This window comes from Stegostoma tigrinum, chromosome 7 (genome assembly GCF_030684315.1).
Source record: "Stegostoma tigrinum isolate sSteTig4 chromosome 7, sSteTig4.hap1, whole genome shotgun sequence".
In the NCBI taxonomy this organism is placed as follows: domain Eukaryota; kingdom Metazoa; phylum Chordata; class Chondrichthyes; order Orectolobiformes; family Stegostomatidae; genus Stegostoma; species Stegostoma tigrinum.
Window position 1 is genome coordinate 95,797,607 of NC_081360.1, and position 16,818 is coordinate 95,814,424.

Genomic DNA, 16,818 nt, shown 5'->3' on the forward strand with positions numbered 1-16,818 from the left:
GCATTGTAAAACCTCTTATCGATCCCATTCACAAGTGAAGCAATTGACAAGGACTTGTGCAAGTTCAGGCCAAAGTCAAAGAACAGTTGGCATCCTTCTCCAATACAGAAAGACAACTGGTCTTTCAATAGGTACGGCCTCCCAGACAGAGGAACATGGAGCATGCATACTATAGGCATCATTCTGCCACACACTGTAGCCAACTGAGCCAACCAAGCTAACACACGTATCAACAGGTTCAGGAGCAGCTTCTTTCTTGCTACTAATAGGATTCTGAATGGGCTTCTCAAATTTCAAATTTAATGTTCAACTTGCTCATTGTGCATCCTCCCTGCAGCCGTAACATTTAATTCCTCACAGTGTTCCATCACTGTATGAACTTTGTCTGGTACAATCTGTCTGCCCTGCACGCAAAACAAAACTTTTCTCTGTACCTAGGCACACGTGACAAATATAAATCAAATCAATCAACCCACACGCTTATTTTAATGAATGTTCTATACAAAGGTCTAAAGCAACAAATATTGCATATTTCATCTGAACTATCCCACAGTTAGTAAATCTCACAGGTCCTAAACACAGATCTCACTTAAAAGTTCTGTTAATTTACTCAAACCTTACACTACAGAGCAAGGTAGTTGTGTCAAATCTATTCATCATACACGCGTGTTCAGCACTGCAGGCAGGCATCTACTGTCACAGGAGTGGAAAATGATTTAGCATCAGCGACTAAAACCCATTAGCACAGAAACCTACTGGCAGTATAGGAAGTGGCATCAAAACGTGATATTACCTCGTTACTACCTTCCTATAGGGCAGCTGAGCTTAAAGCAAACAGCTTTGCGTTGACTAAAGAAAAATACATGGTGCTGACAAAAATGATGAATCACACAGAATGTGGTGACCTTCTGTAATACTATTGCTTCAGCTGAATGTCTTCTGGTTAGATGATGCATGAATGCATTGCTAATAATGGGGCAGATGATTTATGGTTTGGTTTATTCCCAAATAACAGTCAGTAAGCATCCCATTTTCCACCATTAGACCCAAAGTCTAGATGTGGTTCAGAATATAAACTCGATGCATTGATTGTGGAGGTATCATAGACATGCTAATGGTGTTAACTTAATTCAGGGTTAAGTGATTTAATAGTTGAGCAACTGGTATCTTTGATATCTTTTAGATTAATTCTGCATTTACATCACAATGGGACTTATTTCTCTTCTATTTCTGTGAAAAATTCAATCCAGATTTTCCTGTGTTAGGTACCAAAGTGGATTTTCTGATTGGGTACTGTCAACATTTGACATAACAAGGGTGTAAGCTAATGGTATGCTGGGCGGCAATCAGAAATATTAGAATCCCGTCCACTTCAAACCTTGCCCAACTTTACAACATACATGGAACTGTAAACAAAATATTGCTGTCATTCCCCTAGTGCCCTGTCCTCACTTATTCCTTTTTCCATTCTCCCTCCTTTAAACCTCAGGATCTGAGGATAGGACGGCAAAGTGGAGGTGAAAGAGACTTGCATTTATGTAGCATCTTTCACAACCACCTGATGCCCCAAAGTGCTTTGCAGCTAATTAAGAATTTTTCATTGTAAACAATGTTGCAATATTTGGAAGGCAGCAGCCAATTTGTACATAGCAAGATCCCACAAATTCCAACGGCCAGTTATTTTGTTTTTTAGTGACATTGATTGAGGGATAAATTTGGGCCAGGGCACACTGGAGAACTCTCCTGCTGTCCTTTGAAATATTGTCACAGGATCTTTTACATCTCGAAAGATCAGAGGGACTTTGAGTTGACATCTCATCTAAAGATGTCACCTCTGGCAGAGCGGCAGCTTCTCAGTCTTGCATTGGGTCTGTGATTTGTGTCAAATTTTTGTACAAACCTCTGCAAGTGAAACTCCAAGGTACTAAATGAAGTGAAGAAAACCTTTAAACTGTAGCACAATAAAAACCAAAAGAACTGCGGATGCTGTAGATCAGGAAAAAAACAAAGTTGCTGGGAAAGCTCAGCAGATCTGGCAGCATCTGTGGAGGAGAGAACAGAGTTACCATTTTGGGTCTGGTGACCCTTCCTTGGAAGAGTTAAGTGATTTAATGGTTGAGCAACTGGTATATTTGATGCCTTTTAGATAAATTCTGCAGATACATCATGATGGGACTGACTTCTCTTCTATTCCTGTGAAAAATTCAATCCAAATTTTCCTTGGAAGGGTCACCAGACCCAAAACATTAACTCTGTTTTCTCCTCCACAGATGCTGCCAGACCTGCTAAGCTTTTCCAGCGACTTTGCTTTCGAAACTGTAGCACAACACCACAAGAAAGAGGAAAATTCAACAAGTAAATTAGAGGGGGAAAAGATACATGATTTTCAAAGCAAGTTTCTCCCTGAGGGTACCTGCAACATTTATAAAATTACAAACCTGACTGCTCAAACTGCCTCACGATTTTCTATCGACAAGATGTTTCAGTATCCAGTCAGTCTTATCAATAAAATGGCACCTCCAACAGTACAACACTCACTCAATTCTGAATAGCAGTGGCAGCTGAGAGGCCATTGGTCGGGATTACCACATTGTCAGACCATCGATGCAACATTTCTCTTGTTTATTTGTTTGGTTTGGTTTACTTGCCATTAATGTGTTTCTACTGTAACATTTGCTTGAACCTCATGACTGCTCCACTACACAACAGGTTTTGTCCTGGGAGTTGAAAAATAAATGCATGTGAAATGGGAGATGGAGTAAGCCAATTGTAAACTCCTCCTCCAATTATTCAGGTTATGGCTGACCTTTTACCTCAATTCTCTCTCCTGACAATATCCCTTCGACACATGGTTTATTCAGTACACAAAAATCAGTTTCAACCACACTCAATCACTGATGTCCACCCTGAATATACCAGAGACTGAAAACCCTCTGAGGAGGGAAAGCTCTGCTTATTTCTGCATAAAAACTGAAAAAAAATTGTGGATGCTGTAAACAAAAACAGAAGTTGCTGGTAAAGCTCAGCAGGTCTGGCAGTATCTGTGAGGGAAGGAACAGAGTTCACGTTTCAGATCCAGTAACCCTTCCTCAGAAGGGTCTATTTCTGTCCCAGTCGATTGATACTTCATGTTGACAATATTAACTTGGTTGCAAACGTCCTTAGCCAGTGGGAAAGATCAACCAGTCAAGCATTGGTCAAACATTTCAATTATGTCGCCTTTCATTCAACTTGATACGATTGTTTCACTTTACGCAATCACTTTTGATAGGGCCATTCTGTCATCAAAGGAACCAGTCTGGGGAATGTGTTATGTTGACTCCAAGGCAAGTAGGTAAACAAAGTGGATTGGCAAATTAGATTAAGAGATAGGTCAATGGAGACACAGTGGTAGATCTTTAACAGGATAGTCCAGAATACACAGGATGGATACATTCCAGGTTACCTCCATCTTCCACATTTTGGGCTGAGACTGTCCATGTTCCTCAAACACATAACAGAGTGTTTCTGCTTCTTCCAGCCTTTCAAATAATGAACTCAAGACCTTTGCCAACCTCTGGGTGAAACAACTTTATTCCATATCTTCTCCCTATTCCTTCCCTGAATTATATTACATTTCTGTTCCCTGGTTATGAAGGGAAATGGATCCTTCTCATCCTCTTTGCCTAGGTGCCTTCTAATTCTACACTGCTGAATTTAATAGTCCATCAGCCTCACCCCCTTTCCAAGGAAAATGAGCCCACCCTGTCCCTTTCTACCAATGTAAACTTCTCCATTCCTGACAACACCCTTTAAAAATAGAAGCAGTGTACAGCAGATGTTTGAAATCTGAAATAAAGGCAGAGAATACTGGAGAAACACAGCAGGACTGGCAATAGCAGTGCAGAACGAGGTGGCAAATCAGGTTAAGAGATAGGCCAATACAGACAGAGTGGCAGATCTTTAAGGGGATAGTTCAGAATATACAGGATAGATATATTCTAACCAGAAAGAAAAGTTCCAAGCCAAGGGCTCAACATATGTGGTTACCTTAAAATGCCGCAAAAAAATCATATAATTGAGGAAGTGAAGGTAACAGGTCAAAAGATTGGACATAATATAAAACCCAGCGAAGAATGAGTAAAAGATTAACAAGGTAGCAAATATAAGCAAGAAATCTAAAACAGACAGAGTTATACAGCAGGGAAACAGGCCCTTCCATCGATTTGTCCAAGTGGACCGGACATCCTAAATTAATCTAGTCTCATTTGCCAGTATTTGACCCTTATCCATCTAATTTCTTCCTATTTATGTGCCCATCCAGATGCCTTTTAAATGTTGTAGTTGTACCAGCCTCCAGCACATCTGCTGGCAGCTCATCCCATACACGTACCATCTTCTGCTTGTATAAGTTGCCTCTTAGATCCTTCAGTTAAAAATTGAACCTGGTTATAGAAGGGGGGAGTCTGAGGAACTAATAATGGAAAATAAGGAGTTACTGGGTAAATTGAATAGTAGTTTACATTAACTTGGATGAAAGTAATGTTCCAGAAAGATCTATGAATCAGGGAATGGAAAGGAGAGAGAACCTCAAAAATTACAATCACAGGGGAGGTATTGCTGAGTCTACTCCTGCAGCTATTCCATATTTTATATGTCTAATGGAAACTTCAGCTTATATTGCATTTGGTTTTCAAGATGGTGCTGGAGCATGGCGACACTAAGCAATACTTTTCACTGCATTCTTATACGCATGACAATAAATCTATATCAAATATCCGCCACAGCACGTGGGAGTCCAAGGCCATCTTTGATGGGGAGCTGGAGGATGTCCTGTACCAAACATATCATGTGAATAGTATCAGAGATAATGGGAACTGCAGATGCTGGAGATTCCAAGATAATAAAATGTGAGGCTGGATGAACACAGCAGGCCAAGCAGCATGTGAATATATAATTTTTGGCTGCACGGTGGCTCAGTGATTAGCACTGCAGCCTCACAGCACTAGTGAACCGGGTTCGATTCCAGCCTCGGGCAATTGTCTGTGTGGAGTTTGCACATTCTCCCTGTGTCTGCATGGGTTTCCTTCGGGTGCTCCGGTTTCCTCCCACAGCCCAAAGATCTGCAGGTTAGGCGGTTTGGCCGTGCTAAATTTCTCATCGTGTTCAGGGCTGTGTAGGTTAGGCAGATGGGCCTTGGGGGCATGGGGGGGGGGAGGTGCTCTGAGGGTCGATGTGCACTTGTCGGGCTGAAAGGCCTGTTTCCACACTGTAGGGATTCCATTTCCTCAAATACTTCTTCATTGACAATTGCATCACAGTGAAGGCAATCTTGGAAGTGTTCTGGCCATCAGAGCTGTTATTTCTTTGCTTCTCTAAAGATTTCCATCTTCAATCTACAATGGTCTGATTTTCAAGAATGTTGGGTCTGTGTATTGCCTTGGTCCTGTTGAAGAAACCCTGGGTGTTGCACTAGTCAGCAAGGAATTACAGCTCCTTAGTTTTCTCAGAACACCAATGGTTTTTGATTTCCCTCATTGCTCATGGTAACTCTGCCTTCACAGTTTGCTGGCAGTAATTACCAACACGGTCAATATGTTGCTGAGTGCTGATGAATTTAATTGAAGGGCCTTAAAAGCAGTAGGTTCTGAGATACTTGATCCATTAGGGTTAATTTTTCAAAATTCCCTTGATTTCCATTTATTTGGAAAACAATGTAATTCCATTGTTCAAAAAGGGAGGGAGATAGAGAGGGGGAAACTACAAGCCAGGGGGTAATTTAGAAAAACAATTCAAAGTAATCAGGCAGAGTCAATGTGGTTTTGAGAAAGGGAAATCATGCTTAAACAACTTATTGGAATTCTTTTAGAAAGTGCCATGTCACAGAAAAACTGGATGTACTGTACTTAAATTTCTCAAAGGCAGTCAATAAGATGACACATCAAAGTTTAATGCAGAAATTAAGGCTCATGGCCTTGGGTAGGGGGTAACGTATTGACAGGAATTGAAGAATGGTCGATTATCTGGGAAATAAAAAAATTAAGTAAAGGATACTTTGTGGCTGACGAGGTGCACTAAGCGGTGTGCTGCAGGACTAAGTGCTATAACACACAACACTGGAGCCCCCCAGTGATGCGTCATCAGACCCCTACAGTACTCCCTGTACACTTATGGCTGTGTTGCGAAATTCTGAACAAATATCATCTACAAGTTCGCTGAGAACACCACCATAGTGGAATGGATCTGTAACAACGACAAGTCAAAATACAGAAGGGAGATAGAGGGCTTGGTGACGTCAGCTTTTGTGCTCCTGAGATGCTGCTTGGCCTGCTGTGTTCATCCAGCTCCACACTTTGTTATCTTGGATTCTCCAGCATCTGTAGTTCCCATTATCTCCTGGACCTTACTTTGTTCACATTGTTTACTCAATTTTATAAAATCAGGCATGGGAATAAAGGCTATCTAACTCGCTATGAAGAATCATTTAATGGTGTAACTCTTCTCCTTTCTGTTATACATTGGCTGTGATCTGGCAGGTGGAACATAACACTGCCTGAACTTCCATTTCCGCTCGTGTGCACTTAAAAAAAGATAAGGAGCTTACCTTGCCTATCCACCTCTCAGTGCCTTTGTTTTTGGTTAGATGAGGTTGGCGGGGGTGGGGAGGGCGCTGTGGGTGGTGAATCTACACTAATGTAATGTTTCAGGTTCAACCGCTCCTTGACACCAGTTCCTCTGTGATATTCAGACCAGTCATAGTGACTGCAGTGCTGTCCCATGGCCACAGGGAGTCTCATTCACAACCGCAGAAATGCCTGCCTGTGCCTGAGTGCCTGAGTCACCTTCTACTATCACTCACCTGGGCTTTGTCCCACCCTACCCTACTGCAGTAACTACACTGTATGCTTTCTCACTTGCACTGACTACAAAGCAATTTGAGAACTCCGATAGCACTGAAGAGATCTTTATACAAAATCAATAGTTCTGAGGAATGGTCACCGGACCCGAAACGTTAACTCTGTTTTCTCCTCCACAGATGCTGCCAGACCTGCTGAGCTTTTCCAGCAACTTTGTTTTTGTTCCTGATTTACAGCATCTGCAGCTCTTTTGGTTCTTCCATACAAACTCAAGTTTTCCTTCCTGAACCTGCAAGTGAGAGTGAGAAGGTGACTATTATGAGGACAGAAGTATAGGGTAGACAATAGTGGGAGTTCCTGAGCAGAAACTTTGGAGGCAAGTGGTTGAGTTAAGATATCTCTAGGGATATGTGTAACCAGCATTGCTAACCCAAGGATTCAAGGACAGCCAATGACAACAAGGGGACTAGAGAGTTGAGGCAGGAGTTACATAGAAACATCAATCATAAGAGCATGAATAGTGTGCTCCACTATTCAATAGGATCGTGGCTGATCCAATGTTCCGCCCATTTACTTTCCTACCTTTTCCCCATAACCATTGAACATGGGCAAGTTGGTAGAATGGGTGGTCAAGACACAGATAAAATTTAACATGGAGAAATATGGAGTTGTGATTCATTTTGATGGGAAGAATACAGAAAAACAGTGTAAACAAAAGAAAACAATCGAAAGGGGTCCAGGAACGAAGAAACTTGGGTGTATATGTGCATTAATCATTGAAAATGGCGTGACAGGTTTACAGAGCAGTTGGAAAGCAAATTGTACTCTGGCCTGTATTAATCAGTACAAGGCAAAGAGTTCCTGCTGATTCTGTATAAAACACCAGTTCAAGCTCTGTTGGAGTGGTACATATAGTTCCAGGTACCTTATTTTAGAAAGGATGTGAAAACAGAAAAGAATTCATTAGAATGATTCCAGGGATGTGAAACTTCAGTCAGGGAGATTAATTGGAGAAGTTAGGGCTGTTCCTCTTCAAGAATAAAAAGAATGGTTAAGAGGAGTTTTGATAGAGATTTCGAATCATGAGGGGTAAGAACAGAATAGGTGGAAACTGTTCCCATTCATGTGGAACAAGCAAAAACGATACAAGGAAAGACTACTTTACTGTCTGGAATGCACAGCCGCAGACTGTGGTGGAGGCAGCTTCATTTGGCAAGGGAATTTAACACTAATCTGAAGGGAAGGTGTGTGTAATGTTGCAGGGAGCAGACAAGAGAGTAGGACTAAATGGAATGCTTATTTGGTGAGGTGGTGCAGGCACAATATGTTGAATAGCCTCCTTCCCCAATAAATCTGTGATTCTGTTAAAATGCCAGAGGTAATAACAGAAATGCATGAATTAGCACACTTAAAAAATCCTCACAAGGGAAGAAAAAATCCATTGCCATTCAAGTGAGCAGCGAGAGGAACACGTTTGGGATGAAACTTCTGCACTGGTTACAGTTCTTGTTATCTTGCCTGAGGGATTATAATAATGTTTATTTTGAAGTTTTGTCACTCCCAAATAAATTCAGCATATCTTGTAATAAATATTCAAGGAATAAATACATATTATTACCAGAAGGTTTTGAACAGTCTAATGATTTATTATAACGCACATTTGAATCAGTACCTTATTAAATGTGGTAGCAGATGACTTAACCTCGATGCTGCTTTATAGTGCTGACAACAAGTTTAAATTTGTAGTCTAATCCTCTCGGTAATATACTTGCCTTGGCAGTTATTGCAAACACACTTAACATTCATCAGTGCAAGTTAGAATGCAAATGGCAAACCGTAATGAAATGGGATGCACCTGGTGTTTGGAAAGTCTCTCCTTACCCCCCAAGGCAATCCAACATGAGGGGTACCTGTGGGAATGAGAAGAGGCGATCAATCACAGCATCGAAAGGCTGCAAGTATTTGCTTAAGGTGAATTACCACTTGAACTGTAAATAAAACAGAGTTTCTATAGTTGCTACAAAATCTGGTTGAAGAGAAATTTTCCAGATTATTATTTACAAGCATTCAAAATAGGAAAACTAGATTACATCATCTCTTGAGCCTTCTCTGCGTTACATATTCTACTTTCATATCTATCGAGGTGACATTTAATTCCCTCGCCCAACAAAAACTGATCTACTATTGTCCTAAAAATATTGAATGAACCGGCCTCAACTGCCTTCTGAGGCAGAATGAGTTCAGTGAGTTCCAAAGTCGCACAACACTGAGAGAAAATGAAAGGTTGTCCTCATTTCTGCCCTCTAAAAGTGAGGCACTATTCTAAAACATTGCCACATTGTTCTTGACTCCCTCACAAGAGAAGACATGCATTCCACATCCACATTGGTCAAAAGCAGCCAGGATCTTGTATACTTTAATCAAGTGATTCCTCACGCTGCTTAACCCAGTGGAAGAAAGCCTGCTCAATCTTTCCTCACAAGGCAACACTTTCATTCCAGGTGTTGCTCCAGTAAACCTCCCTGGACTGCATCCAGGGTATTCTTTGGATTGAATCATGTACAAATGCCCTTCCTACTCTGACCTAGTCATGAAACCACTAATATGAGGTATTAGACCCTCCTCCATGGGCAGTCATTTTACTCCCCTGTATTGTACACACAAAACTTGGTTATCAGTATTGACACTGAGGGGATCACTTGGATGATTAGGGATGTTATGACCTTGCTCAAAAAGAGGAAGGAAGTATATGCAAGGTCTAGGAGGATAAGAACCGACAAAGCCCTCGACGTGCATAAGGAAAGTAGAACAGAGCTTAAACAAGGAATTAGAGGGTGAAAAAGGGTCATTAAAAGTCATTAATAAACAGGATTGAGGAGCATCCCAAGGTTTTTTACACATATATAAAACACAAGAGAGTAGCCAGGGAAATGGTGGGTCCACTCAAGGACGTTGGGGGGAATCTATCAGTGGAGCCAAAAGAGTTAGAAGAGGTCCTAAACAAATAATTTGTGTCAGTATTCACGGAAGGGTAGGAATTGGTAGAGGATGATCTCAGGGAAGAGAGTGTTGAGTTTCTAAGCCAAGTTGCCATTAAAAAGGAAGAGATTTTGACCATCTTAAAAAAGTATTAAAGTAGATAAGTCCTCAGGTCCTGATGGGATCTATCCCAGAATATTGAGGGAGGCAAGAAAACAAATTGCTGGAGCATTGACAGACATCTTTGTGTCCTATTTGGCCAGAGGTGAGGTTCCAGAGAACTGGAGAATATCCAGTGTTGTCCCATTGTTTAAGAAGGGTTGCAGGAATAATCCAGGAAATTTTAGACCAGTGAGCCTCACGTCAGTGGAAGGGAAATTATTTGAAAAGATTCTCAGGGGCAAGATCTATACGCATTTATAAGTAAATGGAATTATTAGCGATAGTGTGGTTTTGTATGGGGTAGGTCATGCCTCACTACCTTGATTGAGTTTTTTGAGGAGATCATGAAGCTAATTGATGAGAGAAAAGTGGTTGATGCTCTCCACATGGACTTCAGTATTGGTGCAAAAAGGTGAAGCCACATGGTATTGGGGTAAGCTAGCAAGATGGATACAGAACTAACTTTGTCATAGGAGATGGAAGGTAGCAGTGGAAGGATGTTTTTTAGAATGGAGGGTTGTGACTAGTGGTGTTCCACAAGGATCAGTGTGGGACTTCTGCTGTTCATGATCTACATAAATGATTTGTAGGAAAATGTAGCTGGTCTAATTACTAAGTTTGCAGATGATACAAAGATTGGTAGAGTTGTGGATGTTGAGGAAGAGCCTGACAAATCTGCTAGAATTCCTTGAGGAAGTAAAGAGCAGGTTAGACCAAGGAGAGCCGATGGATGTTATCTACCTGGACTTCAAGAAGGCCTTTGACAAGGTGCTGCATAAAAGGCTGCTGAATAAAATAAGGGACCATGGTATTAGAGGCAAGGTGTTAGCATGGATAGAAGATTGGCTGTCTGACAGTAAATAGAGAGTGGGGATAAAAGGGCCCTTCTCAGGATGACAGCTGGTGGTGTTCCACAATGGGTCAGTGTTGGGAAGTCAGCTTTTCACTTCATACATTTATGAATCAAGGGTTACGGGGAGGATGTGGGAGAGTGGGGTTGAGAAATGTATCAGTTATGATTGAAGGGGAGGAGACTCGATGGAACGAGTAACCTAATTGCTGCTCCTACATTTTATGGTCCCATGGTCTTAGTGTCAGACAATACAACAAGATATAGATCAGTTGGAGGCATGGACAGAAAAATGGCAGATAGAGTTTAATTTAGCCAAATGTAAGGTGACGCATTTTAGAAAGTCATAAAGCTATAACACTGGGCAAGAGTGATAGCTGGGGGAAAGGCAATTACGATGAGATTAGGCAATATTTAGGGAGCATAGGATGGGGAAGGAAACTGCAGGGGATGGGCACATTAGAAATGTGGAGCTTATTCAAGGAAAAGCTCCTGTGTGTCCCAGGTAAGTATGTACCTGTCAGGCAAGGAGGAAGCTATAGAGTGCGGGAGCTGTGGTTTACGAAGGAGGTGGAATCTCTGGTCAAGAGGAAGAAGAAAGCTTATGTTAGGATGAGATGTGAAGGCTCAGTTAGGGCGCTTGAGGGCTACGAGGTAGCCAGGAAAGACCTAAAGAGAGAGCTCAGAAGAGCCAGGAGGAGACATGAGAAGTTGTTGGCGGATAGGATCAGGGTAAACCCTAAGGCTTTCTACAGCTATTTAAGGAATAAAAGAAAGTAAGATTAGGCCCAATCAAGGATAGTAGTGGTAAGTTGTGTGTGGAGTCAGATGAGATAGGGGAAGCGCTAAATGAATATTTTTCAACAGTATTCATTCTAGAAAATGACAATGTTGTCGAGAAGGATACTGAGATACAGGCTACTAGACTAGGTGGGATTGCCGTTCACAACGAAGAGGTATTAGAAACCCTTCAGAGGGTGAAGATAGATAAGTCCCCTGGGCCGGATGGGATTAATCCTCGGATCCTCTGGGAAGCCAGGGAGGAGATTGCCGAGCCTTTGGCATTGATCTTTAACTCGTCATTGTCTACAGGAATAGTGCCAGATGACTGGAGGATAGCAAATGTGGTTCCCCTGTTCAAGAAGGGGAGCAGGGACAACCCTGGTAATTATAGACCATGAGCCTTACCTCAGTTGTTGGTAAAGTGTTGGAAAAGGTTATAAGGGATAGGATTTATAATCATCTAGGAAAGAATAAATTGATTAGGGATAGTCAGCATGGTTTTGTGAAGGGAAGGTCGTGCCTCACAAACCTTATTGAGTTCTTTGAGAAGGTGACCACACAGGTAGGTGAGAGTAAACCGGTTGATGTGGTGTATATGGATTTCAGCAAGGCGTTCAATAAGGTTCCCCACAATAGGCTATTGTACAAAATGCGGAGGAATGCGATTGTGGGAGATATAGCAGTTTGGATCGGAAATTGGCTTGCTGAAAGAAGACAGAGGGTGGTAGTTGATGGGAAATGTTCATCCTGGAGACCAGTTACTAGTGGTGTACCACAAGGGTCGGTGTTGGGTCCACTGCTGTTTGTCATTTTTATAAATGACTTGGATGAGGCGTACAAGGATGGGTTAGTAAATTAGCAGACGACACTAAGGTCAGTGGAGTTGTGGATGGTGACAAAGGATGCTGTAGGTTGCAGAGAGACAGAGATAAGCTGCAGAGCTGGGCTGAGAGGTGGCAAATGGAGTTTAATGCAGACAAGTGTGATGTGATGCACTTTGGTAGGAGTAACCAAAACGCAAAGTACAGGGCTAATGGTAAGATTCTTAGTAGTGTAGATGAGCAGAGAGATCTCGGTGTCCATGTACACAGATCCTTGAAAGTTGCCACCCAGGTTGACAGGGTTGTTAAGAAGGCAGACAGTGTTTTAGCTTTTATTAATAGAGGGATCGAGTTCCGGACCAAGAGGTTATGGTGAAGCTGTACAAAACTCTGGTGTGGCCGCACTTGGAGTATTGTGTCCAGTTCTGGTCACCGCATTATAAGAAGGATGTGGAAGCTTTGGAAAGGGTGCAGAGGAGATTTACTAGGATGTTGCCTGGTATGGAGGGAAGGTCTTACAAGGAAAGGCTGAGGGACTTGATGCTGTTTTCATTAGAGAGAAGAAGGTTGAGAGGTGACTTAATTGAAACATATAAAATAATCAGAGGGTTAGATAGGTTGGATAGGGAGAGCCTTTTTCCTAGGATGGTGACGGCGAGCACGAAGGGGCATAGCTTTAAATTGAGGGGTGAAAGGTATAGGACAGATGTCAGAGGTAGTTTCTTTACTCAGAGAGTAGTAAGGGAATGGAATGCTTTGCCTGCAACGGTAGTAGATTCGCCAACTTTGGGTACATTTAAGTCGTCATTGGATAAGCATATGGGCACACATGGAATAGTGTAGGTTAGATGGGCTTGAGATCAGTATGACAGGTCGGCACAACATTGAGGGCCGAAGGGCCTGTGCTGTGCTGTAATGTTCTATGTTCTAAGTACAGGTGGAAATTGTACGGTAAAAGGTAGAACCCTTAGTGAATTGATATGCAGAGAGATCTGGGTGTACAGGTCCGCAGCTCACTGAAAGTGGCAGCGTAAGTGGATGATGTAGTAAAAGCGGTCGATGACTTTCTTGCCTTCATTGGAAGAAGCATTGACTACAAGGATTGACAAGTTATGCTGCAGTTTTTAGGCCACAATTAGAATTTTGCATACAGTTCTGGTCACCACACCACCAGAAGGGTGTGGGTGTTTTGAACAGGGTACAGCAATAGGGGGAGGGGAAGAGCTGGGCTGGTTGTGTGTTGCAGTGGGGGGAGGGGACGAACTGGGCTGGTTTTGGGATGCGGTGGGGGAAGGGGGCCCTCCCCTCACTGCACCACACAACCAGCCCAGCTCTTCCCCTCCCCCCGCTGCATCCCAAAACCAGCCCAGCCTGTCTCTGCCTCCCTAACCTGTTCTTCCTCTCACCCATCCCTTCCTCCTACCTCAAGCCGCACCTCCATTTCCTACCTACCACCTCATCCCACCTCCATGACCTGTCTGTCTTCCCTGGGCTGACCTATCCCCTCTCTACCTCCCCAACTATACTCTACTCTCCACCTATCTTCTTTTCTCTCCATCTTCGGTCCGCCTCCCCCTCTCTCCCTATTTATTCCAGAACCCTCACCCCATCTTCCTCTCTGATGAAGGGCCTAGGCCCAAAATGTCAGCTTTTGTGCTCCTGAGATGCTGCTTGGCCTGCTGTGTTCATCCAGCTCCACACTTTGTTATCTTGGATTCTCCAGCATCTGCAGTTCCCATTATCACTTGAACAAGCTGGGTTTGTTTTATGAGGTTGAGGGATGACCTGAAAGAGGTTTACAAGATTGTGAATGGCTTGGATAGAGTGGGAAGTATAAGGCCTTTTCCTAGGGTGGAGGGGTCAATTACTAGGGGTCAATCAGATTTGTCCTCGGCTGCTTTGGGAAGCGAGAAATGCAATTGCTTCGCCACTTGCAAAGATCTTTGCACCCTCGCTCTCCACTGGAGTCGTACCTGAGGACTGGAGAGAGGCAAATGTAATTCCTCTCTTCAAGAAAGGAAATAGGGAAATCCCCGGCAATTATAGACCGGTAAGTCTCACGTCTGTCGTCTGCAAGGTGTTAGAAAGGATTCTGAGGGATAAGATTTATGACCATCTGGAAGAGCATGGCTTGATCAAATACAGTCAACACGGCTTTGTGAGGGATAGGTCATGCCTTACAAACCTTATCGAGTTTTTTGAGGATGTGACTAGAAAGGTTGATGAGGGTCGAGCTGTGGATGTGGTGTATATGGACTTCAGTAAGGCATTTGATAAGGTTCCCCATGGTAGGCTCATTCAGAAGGTCAGGAGGAATGGGATACAGGGGAACTTAGCTGCTTGGATACAGAATTGGCTGGCCAACAGAAGACAGCGAGTGGTAGTAGAAGGAAAATATTCTGCCTGGAAGTCAGTGGTGAGTGGAGTTCCACAGGGCTCTGTCCTTGGGCCTCTACTGTTTGTAGTTTTTATTAATGACTTGGACGAGGGAATTGAAGGATGGGTCAGCAAGTTTGCAGACGACACAAAGGTCGGAGGTGTCGTTGACAGTGTCGAGGGCTGTTGTAGGCTGCAGCGGGACATTGACAGGATGCAGAGATGGGCTGAGAGGTGGCAGATGGAGTTCAACCTGGATAAATGCGAGGTGATGCATTTTGGAAGGTCGAATTTGAAAGCTGAGTACAGGATTAAGGATAGGATTCTTGGCAGCGTGGAGGAACAGAGGGATCTTGGTGTGCAGATACATAGATCCCTTAAAATGGCCACCCAAGTGGACAGGGTTGTTAAGAAAGCATATGGTGTTTTGGCTTTCATTAACAGGGGGATTGAGTTTAAGAGTCGTGAGATCTTGTTGCAGCTCTATAAAACTTTGGTTAGACCGCACTTGGAATACTGCGTCCAGTTCTGGGAGCCCTATTAGAGGAAAGATGTGGATGCTTTGGAGAGGGTTCAGAGGAGGTTTACCAGGATGCTGCCTGGACTGGAGGGCTTACCTTATGAAGAGAGGTTGACTGAGCTCGGTCTCTTTTCATTGGAGAAAAGGAGGAGGAGAGGGGACCTAATTGAGGTATACAAGATAATGAGAGGCATAGATAGAGTTGATAGCCAGAGACTATTTCCCAGGGCAGAAATGGCTAGCACGAGGGGTCATAGTTTTAAGCTGGTTGGTGGAAAGTATAGAGGGGATGTCAGAGGCAGGTTCTTTACGCAGAGAGTTGTGAGAGCATGGAATGCGTTGCCAGCAGCAGTTGTGGAAGCAAGGTCATTGGGGTCATTTAAGAGACTGCTGGGCATGTATATGGTCACAGAAATTTGAGGGTGCATACATGAGGATCAATGGTCGGCACAACATTGTGGGCTGAAGGGCCTGTTCTGTGCTGTACTGTTCTATGTTCTATGTTCTATGTTCTAATTACTAGGGTCAAAGTGCAAGCGAGGAAGTTTAAAAGAAATGTGTGAAGTAAGTTTTTCACACAAAGGGTGATGAGTGCCTGGAACACGCTGCCAGATGAGGCGGTGGAAGCAGACACATTGGCATCATTTAAGAAACACCTGGGCGAATGCATGAATTGGAAGGGAATAGAGGGATAGGGATCCTGTAAGTGAAGACAATTTTAGTACAGAAGGCAAAATGTGTCAGTGCAGACTTGGAGAACCAAAAGACCTTATCCTGTGGTGTATTGTGCTTTGCTCTGAATGAGTGCTTTCTCACTGTTACAGACAGATAGATAGTTATGTGCAGAGCTGTGAGTTAGCATTAAAGAAACAAAATTGAAGAAGAAACAAGCTGTCCACACTTCAAACACTGGTTTAGCGAAAACAACTACAGCTCTTTTCCCAACCCTATGAATATCACGGGATATGAAACAACACTGGAATATCTTCCATGCAACAATGATAGACTTTTAAAACAGCAACAAATTTGTTGAGCAAGCCAGAACAGTTACAATTAATCTCAGTCGGGAAGAAATTACTCCAAAATATATTTCCATCTCAGTCTCACAGAAGAGCAAAAAATGCATATGGAAAAAGAATTGCAAAAGCTTTGAAGTCAACCTTGCAAACCCATAACCACTTCCATGCAGAAGGACAAGGGCAGCAGATACATTGGAACACCACCGCCTGCAAATTCCCTTCCAAACCATTCAGTATCCTGGTTTGGGAATATATCACTGTTTCTTCACTGTTGTTTGGTTAAAGTCTTGTAATTTCCTTCCTAAGGATATTGTGAGACAACCTACAGCACATGGACTGTAACGGTTCAAGAAGGCAGCTCACCACCATCATTTCAGTGGTGAGTGAGGTTCCACAGGGCTCTGTCCTTAGGCCTCTACTGTTTGTAATTTTTATTAATGACTTGGATGAGGGGATGGAAGGATGGGTTAGC